At 46.6% G+C, this 22,072-nt stretch overlaps 1 protein-coding gene across 2 annotated transcripts in view; it reads right to left on the bottom strand.

Moving 5' to 3' along the window:
* LOC135899677 (5-hydroxytryptamine receptor 1-like) overlaps nt 1-22,072 on the bottom strand; it is a 208,784-nt gene that overhangs the window by 182,237 nt on the left and 4,475 nt on the right. Inside the window, exon 1 of one of the 2 annotated variants that reach the window (XR_010563686.1) lies at nt 11,824-12,183. The exons of the other annotated variant lie outside the window; for it this stretch is intronic. The gene's annotated coding sequence lies outside the window, so the exon portion shown is untranslated. Of the gene's footprint in view, nt 1-11,823; nt 12,184-22,072 lie in introns of those variants that run through there. 2 annotated transcript variants of the gene reach the window in all.

The following is a 22,072-nucleotide window of genomic DNA, read 5'->3' as shown; positions in this document are numbered from 1 at the left end:
TGATAACGTCAACGTTGACTTAGGCGCAAATAAAATAAAATAAACACTGTGCCAGTGATGGTGAAGCTCGTTGAGGACTCGAATGAACCCTGATTCAACGACGTTAGCAGCTGCCGTCTTGTGTACAACTATTATCGTTAGCTGTAAGGTAAACTAGAGATTAAAACAATCATCTGGGAAACAGTAATGATCACTAGAAACTGCTATACGATTGTAGTTCTTTTGTTTCTAGTAGGAGCCGACTAATGGGGCCTCATGTTCTGATTTGCATTCGCACAGGTTAGCGAAAAAGAAAAAGCAAACTCTCAGAGGCAGCCGCAAAAGAATTCTAGAGTGATATGTCAAGTACGAAAATCGTCCTAACGTTTGAAGGTATGAGAGAAAATGAATATTTTTATGTCCTATAATTACATAACAAAACTTTTTGTCCAATGTAACAATTCTGCGGTAATCTGTTATTGGCAATACAATGGGGCTTCGTGTTGAAAGGGCTACCATAATTTCTGAAAGCAAACAAAAGAAAAGAAGAAACGCGCATCGTGTTTTACTCTCTAAAGGCTTCTGCGAATGAAAGACGATTGAATGGCACGCCATACACGCCTTCCTCATATATCAAATTCCCTTTATGGTCTACCATCTGGCTTATCCCAAATGAACGCAGCTCGCACAAGTAAGACACTAAAGCTAACTTGTTTGCGTGCGTTTTCGCAACACCACCTTGTTATATGTTTTGGTGGGAGAGGACATCAGATCGATCATTTTTCTCTCCAGAATAAGTGTAATACGAGTATAAGAAGAAGCTTCATCACCGGCTGTGCAATGTTACCAGCATTTCGCCATCATTCAATGTCGCGGACTCTTGGGCAATCATGCGAAGAGCAATTTCCTTGAGTACGTTTCATTTCTATGACCACCATTCTGTGAGCTACAGTAATGAAGGCACCAGGCATAACTGTCACGGTTCTCCCTCTTTATTAACGAACGTTGACGAAAACTGCGGCAACCGCGATTCAACGAGGAATTGTAACAAAAAAAAGCAACAGCAACTGCCATTACCACTTCCAGGTCCTTTGGAAGTGGAAAGAAAGGGAGAAAGCAGACATGCTAACCAGAACAGCTAAGGGACGTCCTTTGGAGAAAACAAGTGTACGCATATGTACTGGCTAAGTATCCTTAATGAGCTTCGACAGCATTCTATGCATTGTGAAAACAACGGTAGCGTAATCAACGAGCTCGTCGTCGGCAACCGATCAACATCAGCGAAATATGAATGTGTTCTCGGAGTTGGCCATTTACTTGTTTGGATGATTGATACGAATAACGCTCAGACTGTGTGTATGTCTGAGTGCGTGTGTGTGTCTGCGCGTGTTTTTGTGTATGTGATAAACGTGTCGCAAGAAGGTAATGAAAGTTGGAAAATTTGCTGCGGATCAGAGCGCAAAACTACACGGCAGCTTTCATATTGAATATTTCATTGCATGTTTCCTTATATAACAGGATAGGCTATCTGAAGGGCGGAACCATATCTTGTTTACGAAATCTTGCTGGGGCACTTTCTTGCAGTTGAATATGCAAACTAGACGCGTTGAGTGGAAGTGGAAATGTCCCTGACTTCAAGGGCTACTTGTCAATGAGTGGCTTCACGCATTTAATAGAACTTTATCAGCGCCGACAGTTCCATGAAAGTTACACACCTTTTACCATACATTTACAAATATAAGCTATACTGACCATAACGTACATGCATAAGTGCTCTAACTTTCTCAGATCGTGGGGTCATGCCTGCACACACACACAAACACACACACACACACACGCACATTATATATATATATATATATGCATTTGTTTATAGAAAGTGCGCGTTGAAAACCACACGTTTATTTCGATGCCTGGGGTGGTGGTTGGTCCCTACATACAACTCTGCATAATGGGAACTCCGTGGTCGTAACATTGAAATAAACTGGTTTTTCAACAATAACTGGCTCACATACCCATATAGCTGCCAGGAAAGCTGATCTTGACCAACTATATATATATATATATATATATATATATATATATATATATATATATATATATATATATATATATATATGCATGTGCATGTGTCAGCATATGATGTGTAATAACGCAAGCCTAAGTAAAAGTTACCTAATGGTAGTGTTTTTATCAAGTCATGCCTAGTTTGAATCCGTGTAACTTTTCAGCACGTCCCAAAGGGCAGTGCAGTAGGCCTGGTGATTTATGCAAAAATGCTTTCTACAGAGTTCACCAAGTGGAAACACAACGATTAAAGCGCTTTGTTCTCGTAAAGTCCATGCACATTCATGCAACTTCGTTTGGTAATTGTGTTTCCCGCGAAGCCTACCCACATGACGACTATTTTAAAACCCACAGACGTCGCGTGACTGCTGCACGTTTAGACAAAATTTGTCACGGAAATAGGTAATATTTCTGCCTTACGTGTCAGCATCTCATCTACTATTATGCGTGGGAGGAATGGAAGGGAAAATAGAAGAACAAGATAAACATGTAGAAGAGAAAAAAACTGACGCAACATACGCATAGCAGTAAAAGCTCTAGAGATTATAAGAGAAAACTCACGTGCACGGCATGGTCGCAGACACACCATCAATTTCAGTTAACCTCGCGTTCGATGTCGTTTGGTTATGAACTGTGTTCTTTGTGCGTTCTCTTTATTGGTGAGCATAGAGTGGTTCATTCGCGGGACCTGGCATTAGGCACTGCTGTGCTCTCGTTGTTTAAATGCAACAAGCAACAAATCTGCGAGGAAATGCAATGGTGTCGCGCACATCGCATCCTCGTACAACGGTTACGCCCAGGCCAGATGGGGTGTGGCAGGTAGTGTGGGGAAAGCTACGTGATTGGGAGGATGCTGGCTAGGCGGCTAATGACCTGGCGGCCATCAGAACCTTTCGGGGAAACGTGTGTTTTAGGAACTAGAAGTAGGATCTGCTTGTTGATGAGAAAATACTGTCCCCCCAAAAAGTAAAATGCCCGCGGAGGCTAAAAAAGGAGCATCAGAATGTCGCCGCGCTAATGTGATATCCTTCCATTTGGGTCTTCCCAGGAACACCATAGAAACGGCGCGCTTGGTTTCTTGTTTGCTCATAAAAAAGGAACTAGCCCTCCCGTGGGACCTTCCCAGCGAAAGTGGCGACTTCCTTGTTGGAATTAAAATAGAACGTGCGCTATTCAAAGCGAGTGTCCTGCTACCCGGTCGCTGCACAAACATTGCGTAACAAGTGGCTCTCTTGTCGTGTTGATGAGGTTACAACGCGCCGTGTGCTGTTTGACTCACATGCCTACTGGTATGTTGATACTTCTTACGTAGACATGTAATTGAGAAAATGGTCACTGTACATTTAGGTTAATCGGTGTTCTGTTAAATTTTGTCCCGCGACGGCTCTTTAAAGACTTATCGCTGTCACGACGCTGTAAGTGCGTCACTCGCTTATTGTGCCCAAAAGTGTTTTAAACGGTGTTGCCTATTCTACAGAAGCAGAGATGTTTAATCTGTTTTCACGCATGGCGCACGCAATTACTGTACTATCTCGAATCAACGCCAACACCAGCGATCACTCTCAAATATAGGGCTTGCCCGGTAAGGTTAGGTTATCAGAAAACGACGATTCCGCTCGACGCTATCGTTTTCAGATTAGGGTTGCTTTGCTTTCGGGTTTCGAGTTCCACGAATACGCAACCATTTTTTAGCGGTTTCCTGAAGGTGCATTCTGCTTCTTTGCCGCTACTGCACAGCGAAAATATTGATTTGGTTTGTTATGTCTCCTTGTGTAAATGTAAATTATGAGAAATTCGCTCACGATTAGGGACGGTTGTTCCAAATTCGCAGGAGGCCGATTATTACACAGACTGATACGTGAGTGAAGTAACCTTCGGCTGTCTGCATCTGGGTACCACACTCATGTACTAATCAGTGTCTCTGAAGGCATCCTGAAACGGAAGTCGTCAAAACTGCCTGATGCCTTGCGGGATTCTGGTGGGAAGCAGAAGTTGGCGGAGATTCAGTACCTTCACGGCTTGTTACATCGACTAAAAAAGATTGGGCAAAAGGTGAACGTTCAAGTTGTTTTTTCTGCTCCAGCAAGCTTCAAAAGATGTGTCAAGGCGACCACTTCTGGCGCTTCGCACAGTATTGGATGCAATAAGAAGCACAAGGACGAGTTCGTCATATGTGCAGAATCGATCGTGTATATTATACCAATTTCTTGGGGTAAGACTTATAAAGGACAAAGTCGAAGGTGTGCAAATGATCGCCTCCGTAAGCACCGTAGAAATGTCAAGGACAAGTGAGAGGAGTTCCTCCATGTGCACTGCAGGACGTGTGAATCTAGTGAGGATGTTAGTACTGGTTCCAATTCTGGCAAAATCGGAAATTCCGATGTAAAATCAAGGCGCGTGCCAATCTAGGAAAATTGCACCATCGTCACGACAAACAGCTGTCATCAGACGCGTGAAATTACCGAGGTATAGGTCACTGCTACTTTAGAGGATAGTCGTGTGTCCAGGCCATCAATTTCTTTAACTTCGAAGGAATTGCAACACTTTCGTCGTCACTGAATTGCTTCTGTAGCTGCGCTTGCGTGATGTTCGGCCATAAAATGCCATTGTATTCCGCGCTTCGGGATCCTCAATAAATTGTTGCAAGTTAGCGCTAGTGTGTATCAATCTTCATGAACCATCCTCGCCTAGTTTTGCGCCTAAAGCTTTTGTCCGCATAATATTCAATGGGAGTCAAAATCAGTTTCACGTGAAGACGCGTGGGGTTGCACGAGTTCAATTGAAATAACTAGCTGATAGCACTTCCAGCTCTGTGTATTCACTGTAGTCGTACTATTTAAAGAATTGTCACTTGCAGAACACCTCACCTGTAGCTACTTTTTTTGTGCTACATCATCCCACACGAGCTTGTGTATTTAAATTGGGGTACGCGGGTGATTCTTATACCAACGCCGCGCTTGTTTTATTTATCCGGAAATCGCCATGAACAGAAGAAATCCACCAAGACAGAGTAGTCACACCGCAAAAACAAGTCCTCAGAAAACTTGGTCTAATTTTGCACAACTGGCTAAGAAACACTCCCTTGCCAGAGCAGGATTTGACCTACCTGGCGCAGATTTAGCTAATACTTCTAAAATCTTGCTATTATTCCCTAGTCCGCCATGCGCTGCTGTCGCGGGCGATCTGACAGAAGCGCTGGTCAGATCTGTGACGTTACAGACAGTGCTGAGAATCTCTCAACACGAACAGGCAGCCACTAGAAATTGAACCTTGCAGCGTTTAACACGCGAACCGACCGAATGAAATCTCTGGGCATGTATCAGGCATTGCCTTTGGTATCATAGAACTTAACGAGCTTAGTAAGATGATATGAGCGAAGAGCATCTTTGTGTGGACAAAACGCATGATCAACTATTGTAACAACAAGAGGCAAGAACAATTAATTCTGCAACGAAAAGTACATGTACATATGGGTGAAACTACCTGCCCTGGTGCCTTTGCAAGGCTTTGTAGCACTGTAGGACTGGGTAGGACCCCGACCATATTGAGAGCGCAGGATGTTTATATCACGAAGTTTTTCTAGCCTCAGGCACATGAATGAAAGTACGAAGAACTTTGCCCACAGTGGGACAAAGCACTAAAAATAAGAACATTTTTTACATTATCTTTGTCGTATCCTTATTAGGGCCAGCACAGTCTCGTCTAGGCACATCTTATGCGAATGTGGTATTGTTCTTGAATCCAATTTTCTGAAGCCACGCCAATAGCCCTCCATCATTTTTGCGGGTTACAACTCCAATGTACGTAAAATGTCATGGTAACTCTGAAATTTGATTACTTTTCCACTAAGTACGGATTGGATAAATGTAAAAGCATTTACTCCTTTATGTCACAACCGGCCACGTGGTATCCTCAGGATTCACCGTATGTAGCTCTCTTTATCATTCCACTCTTACCATTCCTAGTGCTAGGAGCCTCCGGTAATCATTGGAGGAATTTCGAGGAAATCTACAATGCCTCGCAGCCTCATTTTTTAACTTACAGTGGAAGCCCTGTCAAGATAAGGGATTAAATTAAATTATTATTATTATTTACAAATACTACTGTCTCAAAATTGAGACATAGCAGGAGTGGGTGAGTACATCCAGATAACATACAATCAACATGTCACATGTAAACGAACTTCGTCCACAAAACGCTCAAGTGGCAATTCTCGTAGATTAGTATGTAGCGTGTTCCACAATTCAATGGTTAATGGCAAGAAAGAAAATTTGAAGCTATCTATGTGAGCTCTAAAGGGAACAATATTCAAGGGATTGGCTCTTCGCGTTACACGTGCCGAGGAGCCAACAAATGTCACAGGTACGTCGACAGTGACAGAAACATGTACAATTTTGTGCAACAATATAATTCTACAGTTTTACGTGACAAGACCACGAGCTGATTAAGAGGCCGGCCACAGTGGGCCACTCTGAAATGGTTTTCACTACCTGGTGCTATTTAATTTGCACCCATTGCACGGTACATGGGCACTTTTCCGTACATGGGTGCCTTTTTTTTTGCATTTCGCCCCCATGGAAATGCGGCCGCTACGGTGGCGATTTTATCCTAAGAGCCCATGCTTATCAGCGTAACGCCAAAGCCACTCAATAGCCATGGTGGGTTCATGCCGAGATGAATGTCGACGTTAATGCGATTAGCGTTGAAAGAATTCAGTGGCACACCATATTGACAGATTTTCAACTGCCTGCTAGCTGACTTCTATTTTCTTTTGCCACGTTTTCTTCCCATCGCTTCTCGTTCAATTCACGCTCTGATCCTATTCTGTTCCCTTCAATTGTTTCTCTGCGCTCGGCGTTTTCTTATGCAGATTTTTCTCGTTCACTGTAGCTGACTTCTTCAATGTTCTGCTGCTGTTTTTTCTCTTCTGGACTCGTGGGCCACTGTGATTCCAAAGTGTTTCTATTCCAATTTCGCACTCAACTCGGCACGACTGGCCAAAATATTTTGGGCTACCTCTTTCACCCCCACTTCGCCGTTCTGTTACGCAACGATCCGACAACCACGACGTGATAACGAACTGATATGACGTGTGCACGCTGATTTTGCAATATTACACCGAAAAAAAAGAAAAAAATGATTTATGATTGTGCGCCTTTTTAACCGCCAGCCCACCAATATTGGTGAAATGTTTTCGGGCTGCGGCCGTTTCGCCTGTCTGTCATCAGAAGTCACAAAAACGCGAAAGCTGACCGCGTCAGAGTTACGCATACGCTATAAACACGCATTAGTACGTCGAACAGAACTGAATTTATGTCGGGTATGTCCGGAGGCTTACCCATTTCCAAAGGAATAGTATATTTCTGGCCACCAATAGCTTTGTCTCTGGTGACTCGTAGCAGCCGGGGCAAATTTTTCACGCTTGCCATATAACGCTGTCGAGACCATTCGGCACGTTTACGACATCATTCTCTCCCCAGTGAGTTGCCGAACGTTGCAGGTCCAGAAGAACTGGCTTAGTATTTCACCTGCCACTGCGTGTGCGCTGCACAGTTGCTCGGGAGAAAGTTGCAGTTGATGCTTTCGTTGCTCTGATGAGAATCGCCAGAGCTGCGGGACATGCCTAGTCAGAGGTTTCCATATTGGCCAGTTTCACGCACTCAGTAGAGACCACCTCCCATCGAACATGAATATCCACAATAAATGGACCACACTGAAAGGCCCATTGTACTGTGGTTGGGGAGGTGGCTGCACTGCGTCATGCCGTTTAAAGAAATAGGAGCAAGACCACAGTTTGGACTGCATATATATGGCTCGCGAGGTGGTGTGGCACGAAGTTTGCCCATGATGTCCCGCAGCAGGCTGGTGCAGTCGCCAGTAGCGACATGGCTTTCAGGTAGACAGCGTATGAAAAATTCCCCAGGCATTCGCAGTGTTATTCCATGCACCAGTTCAGTGGCGCGGCACCCAATGTCGGCTTTCAACGTTGTGTGGATACCAAGAAGGACGAGCGGTAGCACTTCTGTCTTACTGTGAGCTACGTCGCCCTGAGAGCTGCTTTTAACTGGGGGAAACGTTCCACCATGCCGTCGCTCTGAGGATGGTATATAGGCAGGGTATCTGGTGATAGAGGTGCTGATCAGCCTTTTGATGTTGGCGAAAAGAGCAGATTCAAACTGCCTGCCACGGCCAGTCTTTACTGTGGATGGCGCGATGAAGCGAAGCCACCCAGTAGTACATGAAAGGATGGACGATTGTGTCAGCGATTATGTGTGTGCTAAGCTCAGCTTCAACCTAGCGTGTAAATCCGTCCACGTAAGTGCGTAAAAACGACTGACAGTTACAAAGTGTTAGCGGTCCGACAGTGTCCATGTGCACATGTTTAAATCGCGCGTCTGGCGCTGGGACACCTTACCCCCCCCCCCGCCCCCCCTTCAGCACTGCTCCTCTATGGTATCCCGGTGTGGTAAAGGCAGGTGATGCACTCTCGCATCCACTGCAGGACGTCTTGATTTATACGTGGCCAGACGTATCTTGCTGTCACTAACTTTTGTGTGGCCTGAACACCTGGATGTACCAGCTTGTGCAGCGGCTGGAAGAATGCTAGAGGGAAGGAAAGGACGAGGGTTTCCCATTGATACGTCACCGCAGCCCACTCGGTCTTTTGAGCCGGGAACAGACGGTCATTGCAACTTCAGCGCAGTTACTGCTGTCAGCAACTGACTTAGTTCTTAATCTGCTGGCTGAGATGCCACCAGCTGAGTCATACCAGTTCCCTTAGAAAGGCTAAGGGCGTTGACAGTACTGCGTGACGGGGCGTCTGCGACCTTATTGTTCACGCCGCTCACATGCCGGATATCTGTAGAGAACTCGTATGTCTAAGACACCTGACGTAGCTTAGGGGCAGTGTGCTTAGGGGCAGTGTGCGGGGCAGGTTTGTGGTTTTTAAGCACAACGAAACCCACGCCTTCCAGCTTGTGAAGGAAATGTCGGAGGGCGGCAGAGATGCAGAGATGCTTCAGAGAGGTGCTGTAGCGCTCTTCTGAAGGCTTCAGCTTTCTCGAGAAGAAAAATGTCGGTCGCCAGACTTCGTTGCTCAGCTGCTTTAGCACTGCGCCGATAGTCGTGTCTGAAGCTCCAACCATGATGTACTGTGGCGTGCCTGGCTGTGCATACACGAGCAAAGAAACGTTTGCTATAGCCTCCTTGACTACATGGCAAGCGCTGCATGCTTCTTCAGTCCAAGTGAGGGGCATGCTGTGCTCTCCGCAATTGCAAGCACTCCGTGTAGCGGGTGGAAGATATCCGCCCACTGATGTACAAAAATGCGATAGTTCACCAGAGCAAGGAACTCGCGGAGTTAGGTTGCGAGAATTCTCGCACAGGTTTCACCTTCCCCGGGTGGAGGCTAATTCCGGCACTCGATATACTATGGCCCAGGAAGGTCAGCTCGGGCTCCCAAGCTGGCATTTTGCTGCATTGACGACAGTTCCATGGGCAGAGAGACGTGGAAACACGACTTGCAGGTGTTCCATATGTTCAGATGAAGTGGCGCTAGTGATAAGATCGTCCAGGTAAACATGGCAAAAATCTAGACCGTGTAAAACATCATCGATAAAACACTGAAGGGTCTGTCGAGAGCTGCAACGTCCGAATGGCTTTCGAAGAAATTCAAGTCAACCCAAAGGTGTTGCCATCGCGGTCGTCAGGGCATCCTCTGATGCCATTGCTATCTGGTGGCGTGCTTTCACTAGGTGCAACTTGCAGAAAATCGTAGTACCATGTAAGTTCGTTATAATGTCATGAAAGTGTGGCACAGTATAGTGGTCCGGTACAGTTACTCGAGCGAGTGCCCGGTAATCTTCGCATGATCGCCAGTCATCTGGCGCCGGTTTTGGTACGATGCGATGCGAAGACGCCCAATAAGGGCTTGGTGACATCAGATGATGCCAAGCTCGAACATGTGATCGAATGTTTGGCTAGACAAACCGGGCTTCTCAGAGCACATGTAACGTGGTCAGCTGGCATACATGGGAGGACCAGTCGTAGTTATATGATGGGGCACGTTATGCTGGACATCAGTGTCTGCCTTAGCTTGGCGCATAAGTTCTGAAAACTCGTGCAGTGTAGCCGCAAAGCATGATGTTCCAGCTGGTCCGAAAAAAGCAGGGCTTAACGAAAACTATCTTGAGGGTTTACCTTGAATTATTGCTTGCGACACAGAATCTTATAGCCGTCGACTGCGCACGTTTACCAAAAGACCAAAATGACGGAGGCCATCGGCCCCGACGATTGCAAATTTGAGATCGGCAAGCATAAGAATCTAACGAAATGTTCCCGTTAGGTCTAGGTTGAGAGACAGCGATCGACGACCCTAAGTAGCGATCGTTGTGTAGTTTTCTGCTTGCAATTTAGAAGAGCTCGGAGGCTTACGGTCAGCTGGAGACGTAGGGATAACGCTCAGCTCTGCGCCTTTCTCCACGAGGAAACGGACGCCACATCTGCGTTCGGTGATGAAGAACACTCAGTGGCCGACTTTCCGCCAATACTGCAGCATTACGGGCCTTCAGAGCTGAGCTCTGACGTTTCGCGGACAGTGACAGAGCACAAAACTATTGCGCGCAGCCTCACTGTTTCTTGTGGTACCACCACCAACACAGTCAAGTCTGCTGGGGCGGCGCAGTACGCTGCTTGAAATGGAGCGAGGTGCTTGCCTGCAAACCTGCTACGGTGTCGGTGAGGCGCCACATGTCTTCGCCAATCACCGGGAAATCTTGGGGAGAGGATGCGGAAGCACTCTCTACTTGCACGTTTGCGATTCAGATGGAGAGTCAATACGATTTTTCTACATATAGTGAACGCATGCACATCCTAATATATTGTGCATAATATATTGCGCCCCCATGACTGTGGCAGTGGTGGCGGCGGTCTTGTCGAGATCCTCTTCAGCCACCCCAACAAATGCCACCCGGATGTTGTTGGGGAGACGCCGAAAAAATATATCGTGCAGCAGCGGGTTGCTGCTGCGGGTTGCAGCACTGTTGGTTGCTAATAGCTAGGTTGACGAAAATGTAGCACCGCGATTTGTGTTTGCGGTGTAATATCTGGATCTTGCTTTAAAAGTATGTAAGAAACATCTTGTAATTTCAGAAAGACATGCAATGGCTGCTTTCACGATGACATTCACTTACAGATTTGACTATTCCAACAAGTCTGTTTGCAGCAAATTCCTGTGAAGCCGATGGCAAGCTACCCGCACAATTTGTGGATCTGGCGCCTTATTGTCATAACATGTCTGGTGCTACAAAGTAGGAGTGCGTTTTTTTCAGTGTCCACCGGCAGTCCTTGAAATTTCTGGACAAGCCTGAAAATGTAGGCCAATTTAAAGGTAGTACCATGCACGGCCAAGTCAACTTGTAAAATTATATAAGTAAAGACAGGACAGTCTTATATCGCATTTATAAAAAAAAACAAAAAAACATGAGTCTGAGTAAGTTTGTTGTATTTCTATAAACCGCAGCTATATAAATGACTGGAGGGCCTTTCAAAACCACTGAGAACGGTAACTATCAACGGGCGTTACTTTCCACAAACTTTTGCAAAGATTTTCAAGAATTTTTTACAACATGGTAAATTTAAATGAAGTTTGAATGATAGTTCTGCATTGTGCATAAAGCAATATACGTATGTCACTTTCAAAAAGCAAGCCGCATACATGACTCATTCTTTATCTTTGAAGACCCGATTATGAAGATTGCTCAAGAAATCAGTACTCACAGAAGAAAGCGCCTGCTGAAACCAAGAATCCACCGATGTTACTCCGAGTTTAGAATACCAGCCAGTGTGAACTGTACTTCACGCTGTCACCGGCACGGTCGATAACGTCGTAAGTTGCCGTGAGTCCGGAGAAAGATGCGCGCGGTGACTTGAGCCAGCACTTCCACAAAGACAAGGACGAGTCCCTTCTCGGCACGGAAAAAGCGTGACAAAAAATGCGTCTATCGCTCGAGATTTTTTCTCACGGGCATCACCCATTCAGAAAGCATCCAACAACCGACAGCATCGTCTGCGCGAGGGGCTCGGCACAGTTTCGCGGGCCGCCTCGACGCTAAGCAATCGAAGCGCGATTGTTGTGCACGTTCCTCACTTGTTGAAAGCCAACGTGGTCTTCGTGCAATCGATTGGACCCGCCGGAGTCGCTGGTTTCGCTTGGGGTGCGCGCACGGCGTCTGAGGCCCGGGAGCGGTCCGGCCGGAGTCGTCGGCCGTGGTACGACGGTAGCGCAAATTCTAGGTGGCGCTCTGGGGGAAGAGCGAGTTGAGGAGCGAGAAGAGGAGGCAGCGAACGGGATGTTGAGAGAGAGAGAGAGAGAGAATGGGAGAGTGTGAGAAATGGCGGGGAGGGGAGGGCAGTCCACTTAACTCGTTCTCGCGTTTGCCTGCGCGTTATTTATTGGTCCTGGGAGTCGCAAAAAGAAAGAAAAAATACGAAAACAAGAAGGCGGCAAGAGAGACGACCGTCCTGAATTTGGTGCGGCTGTCATCCGGGCCGGTCGGCTCCGCGAGGCTTCTTGCGTGGCTGTGGGACATGTGCCGACACATTGGCTGGGATTGGCGGCAGCGGGAACGTAGTTTGTGTGCGGCCGTGAACTACTGTGCTCGCCCCGGGAAGCTTGTTTTTCTTGGTCAGTTGCGAAAGCCTAGGGACACGTAAACATGGTTTTCGCTGGGAATTTATGCTGGCCGTAGACTGTTTAGGTTACGTATCAAAAGTTACACGAGCCATGAGAACGACAGGTACCAAAAGAAAATGCTGATTTATCAAGCTTCTCGTATACACATAGAAATATACTGCTTATTAGACCTGTGCCGCAAATTATACGTGACATTTGTGAGAAGCAAATAAAGATGCTATAACGCACAAAGTCTCGAGAGCATCAAGACCCAGTCGCAGCTCAGAAGGCAAGCTTCATGTTTTTCACATGTGTTGCGGGCAAAATGGTTGATTTTATTCCCGTACTTGACATATCGTGCAAAGACTACACCATTAGAGACAATTGCCGAAGCAATAAAAATAACTGAAAAGCTTATCTTTCATATGTATAGCATTTATCATTTCATGTAGCGGTAGTGTCGAAGCGGTAACAGCCATTCACCCGATAATTATCATGCGATCGTGCTCACGTGCATTTGTTTCAAGCTACAGGAACATATTATCGCGTCTCATGTTTTCAGTCAACTAGAATAAAACAACGTTTTCTTCTCTAATCAACACGGATTCAGAAAATATTTTCTTGCAACACGCAATTATTGGAATTTACCACCGACTTATACTTCAGCATGGATGCCAACAAACAAACTGATTGCATGTTCCTTGATTTTTCTAAAGCTTTTGACCGCGTAGCTCATGGTCGACTAATACCCAAATTATCAGCCTTTAGACTAGACTCACTTACATTAAATTGGATCCGGAATTGCCTTTTTCACCGTCAACAGTTCACAGTGGTTAATAACTTCTCCTATCCCCGTTGCCATGTATCTTCCGGTGTTCCTCAGGGAAGTGTTCGAGGGCCCCTTTTATTTTTTATGTATATTAATGCCCTACCGCTTAAGATATCATCATGCATGCGCTTATTTGCGGATGATTGTATCATATATTGTACAATTAGGGATGTCAAAGACCACGTCGCTCTGCAAAATGATCTTAACATTATTTCCCATTGGTGCAAAATCTGGCTTACGTCCGTTAACATATCGAAATGCAGGCTCGTAACCTTCAGTCGCAAACGCAATAATTCTAACTTTACATATGTCTTGGATACTATACCTGTATCCCAAGTTCCATCATATAAGTACCTAGGTGTGCATCTAACACATGATCTTTCCTGGGCCTTGCACATCACCCCCATTTGCGCCATGGCTTCCAGAACTTTGGGTTACTTACGTCGTAATTTACGAAACTGCCCGACCAATGTCCGTAAATTTGCCTACCTAACATACGTCCGTCCTCAGCTAAAGTTCGCATCATCAGTCTGGTGTCCTGATCAAAAATATCTAATTTCTATGATAGAAGCGATACAAAACCGTGCTGCTCTTTCCATCTCTCAAAAATACAGCCGTCATCTCAGCATAACTCAAATAAAAACTGATAATACTCTCGAATCCTTAGACACCCGTCGTTCTGTCGCTATCGTTTGTTTGCTACACAAGTATATAAACTGCGCTTATCTTTCACCTTTACCCCTAGAATCCCCCATGCGCATGTCCAATCGATTAAACAACCATCGCTCTTTCAAACGCATCTACGGCCACACGCAAGCATTCAACTTATCGACACTGCCCAGAGCAATAACATTATGGAATGACCTTCCCAACGAAATCGTTTCAGTAACCGATCACGCATCGTTCCGCAACGTAGTGTATCAACTTTATACAACCTAAATACTGTAACTATGTTTCGTCGTTATTGCGTGGGAGTGTATTGTCTCCATTTTTCTTTTCTTTAGCGTACCAGTTGTCGTGCGCGTATTACCTGCCCATTGAACAGGCTGTCCCCTCCTTGTGTATCTTACACTCTTGCGTTATCGCGCCTTTGCAAACAATAACCTTTTTGTAACTATAGTGCACTTGTGTCATGTTAACTTTTCTTTTATTTATTTGTACTATGTAACCACATTGTATTGTTTGATCTGCATTGCTTGTTGTAAAACTTGTGTTTGATTCAATCGCCCCCATTACTCAATGTTCCTGACGGAACCTGTAAAGAAACTTGAATAAAAAAACAAATGAGTGGCTTTTATTATTTATATGGGGCATAGCCGGCCGGTTTGTTGCCTGTTTTTCCAGGACCTGATTAAACCGAACGCAACAAATGTGTTCTGCTGACATTTGTTTACAATCATGCTGGAAATGCAAGAAGAGTATAGAGACATTTTCTACAGGTAACACTAACTAGCGGTAGAGGCGCCAGAAGTTCTTTATTAGCGCTGATTTAGTGCACGTTATTATTGGGGGAATAAATTCTGCCAGCAAAATTTCAGCAGACATCGTGCTGAGATATTATAGGCATCATGTAATACAATTAGGTACTTCCTTAAGAAAGTTCAGAGTAGAAGCACATGAAATGTTGAGCGAGACAGAGGCATCAACTGTCGGCGATTGCAGTAACTTGGGTTATATAATCGTTGTACGATTGCAGTAACATGCAACCAATGTAAAAGATGGTTCGCGCACGTTGCGGATACCAGCCAGACCTTCTGCGATGTCCGACTAGGTTCTCTCCTGAGGTGTTGCTTATCGATAACTTGTTCTCTCTTGCCACATAATGGAAACATATTCGGATCTGTCGCATAGAAGATTTTTTCACAAAACAGGCGAACATAAAACTAGACATGCGGAATTTTCGTCTTCCACCTTTTTAAAGCGTTCCTGAGATGGTATCTTATTGTGAAGTCGGGAGAAAAGTGCGTTGACCCGGATTCTTTAGCGCTCAGTGAAAATGATATCACCTTCCTGGAAGGACACGTGTAGGTTCCTTTTTATTTGACGTAGTGCTTCGCTTCAGAAGGATTGTTATTGGCTCTTGCCACAACTCTACTTTTTCCCGTGTCGTGTGTCAACGGTTGTTGCTTGAGCGCAGCTCTAATGCCCCGCTTCTTACGTCGAGTGCCGTCGTCGGCGTTGTCCTTCGTAACCAAACGAACGGACACGGCGAAGGATGAAGGCGAACGTGGAGCGCACCAGGAAACGAAATACGGCAATAGCGAAGAGAGCCGCGCGAAGAGGAAAGCGGAGAAGGAGGGTATGGCAAAAGCGTGAGAAGAAAAGCGTAGTGCCGCGAAAGACGGGCTTTGCGGCGACGAAGACTACGAGATGACGCCCGAGTCGCTCACGTCGTCTGTCTGGAAACAAAGCGCTGCATGGTCGGAGGTCTGTCTGCGGTGGCTGCTGGAAATCGCGCCCATGTGTCACCCGCGCGACGCCTCTCATAGGTACCCAATTAGCGAGGTAGCCACGCCCCACTGCACTTCATTTGCAAAGGGCCGCACGAGACAGATTGTCCGCGCCAGCCAATATATTGCGAAATGAAAAGAACTGCACAGCTGCACTCAAATTTCGCATTAGGGAGCATCGTAATTGTCGGTGAACTTGTGTTGCCTTGTTTGGGCTTGTTCTGCTCGGTATTTCTCATCGCATTTTGTTTGCCGCAGCGGGCCGTCGTAAAGTCGCGTTTCTATCGGCCCTTTATTGATGCGAAAGCGTCAAATGGCTCCTTGAGCGAAAGCGTCGGCATCTGTAAGCTGTAGCAGCGAAACGGCAGGTGAATTCCCATTGACTGCGAAGCCACATGACGAGTGTGCCTCACCAGAGCTCCCATTCGCTGTGGCACCATGGCACGAGCGTGCCTCGGCGTAGCAGAACGGGCGAAACGGAACCTCGGCTATCCCGATAGCGCGCCATGTGTTGCGTGAATGGGAAAAGTGGCTTCGCCGTGACCCCATGTTACCCTCGCTCTAGGAGTCATGCGTTATCGCGCGCTCCTTGTCCGCGCAAGCTCTCGCCTGCGTCCTAGCTGCGCCTCGGTAGGGAAAAGTCAAAACACGCCAAGCATCTGAACGAGCTCGCTTGCCAGCGAGAAGTCAACTCGAAGGAGCGCTCAATGGTTTCGTGAAAGAATAATGAACGACAATGTTTTAAAGTGCCGCTCGGCGATAATGATTATTCAAGGAACCCGTTAATTCGTATTTCCTTTTGCACGCAACAACCTGGAAAAACATATTCTCGAACGAGCACCTATAAAAGCAGGCAGCTCACAGGGGAAGGTGGTGTGCCATGTTGTTGAAGTCTTTAGATAAGCTTTAGAGTTAACTATGGACCAGCTAAAATAATGAACGCCAAGGTGGCAAGGTACACCATCTTGCCTTTCCTACATTTTTCTTTCTCTTCTTTGGTCCACGATTGTTTGGGTGTCATCGCAATTGTGAATGCTCCCGTGAACGAGGCAATTCAGCGGGCTTGTCTATCGATGTTAGTTTGAAGGCGAGTGTTGGTAACTCCATCACAAAGACACTCGATTTTCTCTTCGTAACTGCACCAGTACAATTACTCAGGGCCGACCGCGACAAGAAGACCTGTGGACTCACCAGTAGCCACACATTAATTACCGGCACGAACTGCAACTCGCAATGAAGAACAGCACACCCCCTCGAGCCATCAATTCGACGTCGATGGGAGAACTGGCATTGCGTATAGCTCATCTTTGCAGTGGAACGACACCAAAAGTGAGACACATCGTCGAAAACTCTGATACGGACGTAGTGTCTATAGCCTCGCGTCTGCAACTCTTACGAAAGGGTGCTCAAACTGTGATCAAGCGGGATCGTTGGCCCCGGACAGATGCTCGGAGTCTAGTTCGAAGAGGAAATGAGCGTGGCGAGCCCTTCGCAGCATCCATGCGGAATTGCGACATCTGCTGCCGATGCGCCCTGGTCATGCTCCTTGCGATTCTATTCCATGAACAGTCTTTGCTTTCTTACCACAGTGCGGCTTCCCTTTGGGAGCAATTGGTAACGGATGGTATACACAAGCGCAAAGAAATCCGGATCACGCGATATTTCTTGTGCCACGCTTGAATAGCCTGATTGGACGGGCCAAACACACACCATAATTGAAATTACTACGGGAGACCTCGGGCCTATTCAGACAACTGCCTGGTGTGCATTATTAAAACTAAAATAAAGCAAAAGCTATATGGAGATTTGTGGTGGCTGGCTGCGACAGCTTCTCACATATATTGACACTGAGATGAAAACGAGTGCCGCCAGTGACGAGATGACAGAATAAATCGTTATTTCGATGGCCCAGGAGGAATGGTGAGGGTACGAGAAAGGCCACAGTTGAGAACTGGAGAATAATGTTGGCTACCTGGAGTCATTTAACGTGCACCTAAGTCTGACTAAACGTCCGTTTCTGCATTTCGCCACCGCCCCTCCTGAAATGCTACGGCTGCGGCTGGGAAACAAATCGACAACCTCATTGCGAGCAGCAGAATGCCATAGCGACTGAGTTACCTCGACGAGTAACAATAATGTTAACAAAAAAGCGCAGCGATTTCGTAAGCTTGAATTTAAAATAATTTCACGTTTGATGGAGAAGTGCACCAAAACACGCGCCGTCAACAGTGATCACGAACCTAATCATCGACAAAAAGAAAAGACCAACAATGATTTAAATTTTTGCGTATCAAGTAGAGATTTTGTACGATGCTGCTTTGCCTCGACAGCTTGGCTCTGCTGACTGACACTTTCCTTATACAGCCGTTTCTTTTTCTAGGCTTAGCAATCGTCGCGCAGTTTCTTTCTCTGCATTTTCGAGCATTTTTCGAAATATCTAGTGACACGCGCTTTTTTTAAGACTTCAGACGGATGGAAGGCTTGACGACGCCGTTAAATTTTGCAGCAGTGCATGGAGTGGCATGAAAATTATAACCTTTTCAGTAATTTTCGCTCCTTCATATATGACGTTGAATAGAAACATTAAAAAGACTACTCTCTGGGCCATTTCTGAGCATATTTTTGCAGCCACTAATGGACTTTTTCTGCGCATCCTTGCAGTTCTCATAATAAGTGGACACTGTTATCGGCGTTATCTATAGCTGACATGCTTGTTTCCTACTGGGGACTACAAAAATACACCCAGGGTAAAAGTACGGATGTAAGACATGCTAAAATATTAGCGAGAAGTGGTTTCGAATGTTCTGTCTCTATGACATATGTAGAGCACGGCGCCGAGTGGCCTAATGGACTCGCAATGGTGACACGAAGTCACGCACGTGTGTTTGCGCGGAATCGGCCTAGCGTTTCCGTTTGCTTTCTGCTAATGACGCGGCGCTGGCAATCACTCTGAAACTCCTCGACTAATTGCTGAAACGAGCCGTGGATACATCGATACATCGAGCGGGACTTCAAGTTGCACATAAATGTAGTGCAAAAAGCTTTTCAAAGGGCTATAATATTGCTACGGCATGAGTCAGGCGAGGAGAAGAAGAAGAAGACGTTAGCTGGTGCAGCCTCGGGACGCCATATTGACTTTAACATCAATCTCGTCCCTTAGATAAGGCCGGTTCAACATTAACCGTAACAGTTTTGTGGTGGAGCTGCTGGGTACTTCGACCAAGACGACGGAGCTGCTGCAGCAAGTGCCATGCCGGAGCCGACGCCTCGCTCGACTGGCCCCAACACCACTTGAGATCCCGATGTCCCACAGCAGCGACCAGCAGCCTTCTCTGGCTGCTCCAGTGGAAAAAAGCGGCGCCTGGATGAATCAGATGGAGCCCCGCCCTTTCTCTGGAAAATTCGGCGAGGACATGGAGGAATGGCTCACCCACTACAAGCTTGTAAGCAAGTACAACGGCTGGAACTGCACGGCTCAGCTCGACAATGTGGTTCTGTTCCTCACTGGTTCGAGTGTGGTTCGAGAACCATGAAGATACATTCACAACGAGGGACAGCTTCGTTACTCACCTCACAGAGTGCTTTGGCGATTTTACCACGAAAAGAAAGCGGGCGGAGCAGACATTGCTTCAGCGCGCTCAAGTACCAAGTGAGACCTGTACTACGTACATAGAGGCCATCCTGAAGCTTTGCAAGATGGTAAATTTTCAAATGTCCGAAGAGAACAAGGTTGGACACCTTCTCAAAGGCATAGCCGACGATGTTTACAATTATTTAATCGGAAAGGAGAGTCTCGCCTTGGTCGCCGACCTCATCAATCATTGCCGCACATTTGAAGCCTTGAAGCTGCGCCGTGTCACGCCAAAGTTCGGCAGGTTAGCAAATGTCACAATGGTGGCAAGCGTTGACGAAAACGACAGTTACAGTTTTCGATTTGACATTGCGGCAACTATAGGGCAAATTGTCCGCGAAGAACTTGAACGACACACCAAAGAGGTCGAACAGCTTGGTTGCGCTTCCAACCAATCTCAAGAACATGCATCTGCTGTGTCCGCAGTGTCTGCCATGCCAGGTGTTGCAGACTGTCGAGTCGATCAACTGCGACAGCACCGATGTACCTTTCCCGACGACATGACGCACGATCAACGCACTCGTCGAGCTTCCACCACAAATCGGAATTCGGAAGATGGCGTTTATTATTCGCAGCATCCCAGGGTTGACCCCGAGGCTTACAACGTCGGTCGCGCATGGCCTGTGTGTTACAGCTGTGGCGCCTCAAGACACATTGCTCGTTTTTGTCGCCGGCGCCGACAGACAGCAACATATAGCCCACCACCAACTTGGCCTAATTTTGAACGTGACATTTATGACGACCGTTGGCCGACAGACCCTGATACTGCAAACCCCACAGGCGCACCACCCCGGAATACCATCCGTCAGTATAGTAGAAGGAGTGGCTCGCCAGCTTGAGACCGCAGCCTGACGCCCCCAACCAGTCGCCAACGCCGTTCACCATCACCACGGCGACGTGCTACGTCACCACCGCTGTCGGGGATCTAGCTGGCGCGGTCGGTGGAGGTAAGGTCGCCGGACAGTCTGCGTGTCTGCGAAATACTCCTCTACCTATTATGATGGTGAAGAATAAAGTGGTTGTGTTAATTGATAGTATACCTGCAACAGCATTAGTGGATACTGGTGCTACCGTTTCCGTCATGAGTGTGACTTTCAAAGAGAGGCTGGGCCAGAAAGTTATGCTCCCGTGAAATGATGGTGATACGTTTCGTGGTGTCAGTGGAGAGTGCCTGTTTCCCCTTGGTATTTGTGTTGCAAGTGTTTTATTCGCAGGAGATCTTAAAACAGAATTTCTCGTACTATCGCGGTGCACTCATGATGTTCTTCTCTTGATTGACTTTCTTCAGAATTGTGGCGCAACCGTTAACTGTGGCACAGGCGAAATTGCTTTGAATAGCGCGCTTCTCGCCACCCTTTCCAACCCATCCTTACCAGTGAAAAACTATTGTGTTGTTCCGAACGATTTGCTGCTACCGCCTTGGTAGCTGACACGTATCCCTGTTAATTAAGCTGCTGCCGACCTTTCATCGTTTGACGCGCAAGTCAAGCCACTTAGTTCAAGCTACGCAAAGAAAGATGTACTTGTACCACGCTCTGTCGTGAGAGTAGTGAATGGCGCCTTAAATTTGTGGGCTTTCAATTGTTCTTGCGTCCCTGCTGTTCTCCCGCGTGATATGAAGCTCACTGAATTTGACGAGATTACTTACAGCTCCATTACAGTGCTAAGCGCGGATGAGCAGTCTCATATTATCGATCCCCACCGAAGTATTTCTGAAGAGCACATCCTACGGATGATCAACAAGGCGCTGCCCTCACATGAGCGCCACGCTCTCGCACAAGTTTTGTGGGCCCATCTTTCTGCGTTCGATTTCACACAAGGCGACAAGCAGGCTTCACTCCCGCGTTCTCATGCTCGCCGCAGAATTGACACCGGATCTGCGCACCCCATTCTGCAAAAGCCTTACCGCGTTTCTTCAACAGAGAGGACAGTTATCGCTGAACAGGTGAAAGACATGCTACGGAACAGTGTTGTTCAAGAGTCCTCTAGTCCGCGTGCAGCCCAAGTAATCTTAGTAAAGAAGAAGGATGGATCGTGGCAGTCTTGCGTTGATTACAGGAAACTGAAGGAGGTCACCAAAAAGGATGTGTATCCGCTTCCTGGAATTGATGATGTCATCGATTGTCCACATTCCGCTGCCTACGTTTCATCACTGTATTTGCGATCAGGGTATTGGCAGATACCCATGCACCCGATAAGGAGAAAACGGCCAACGGGACGCCAGATGGTCTTTATGAAATTAACATTATGCTATTCGGACTTTGTAACGCACCAGCAACATTCGAACGGTTCATGGATACTGTCCTCCGAGGACTTAAACGGGAAATTTGTTTGTGCTACCGCGATGATCTGGTGATTTTTGGCAGCACACTTAGTGAGCATAACAGCCGTCTCAATATTGTTCCGTATTTTGTCAAACAATCAGGCTTGATCCTAAATTCCAA

This window comes from Dermacentor albipictus, chromosome 7 (assembly GCF_038994185.2).
Source record: "Dermacentor albipictus isolate Rhodes 1998 colony chromosome 7, USDA_Dalb.pri_finalv2, whole genome shotgun sequence".
Taxonomy (NCBI): Eukaryota; Metazoa; Arthropoda; class Arachnida; order Ixodida; family Ixodidae; genus Dermacentor; species Dermacentor albipictus.
This window is presented reverse-complemented; position numbering and strand designations above follow the sequence as displayed.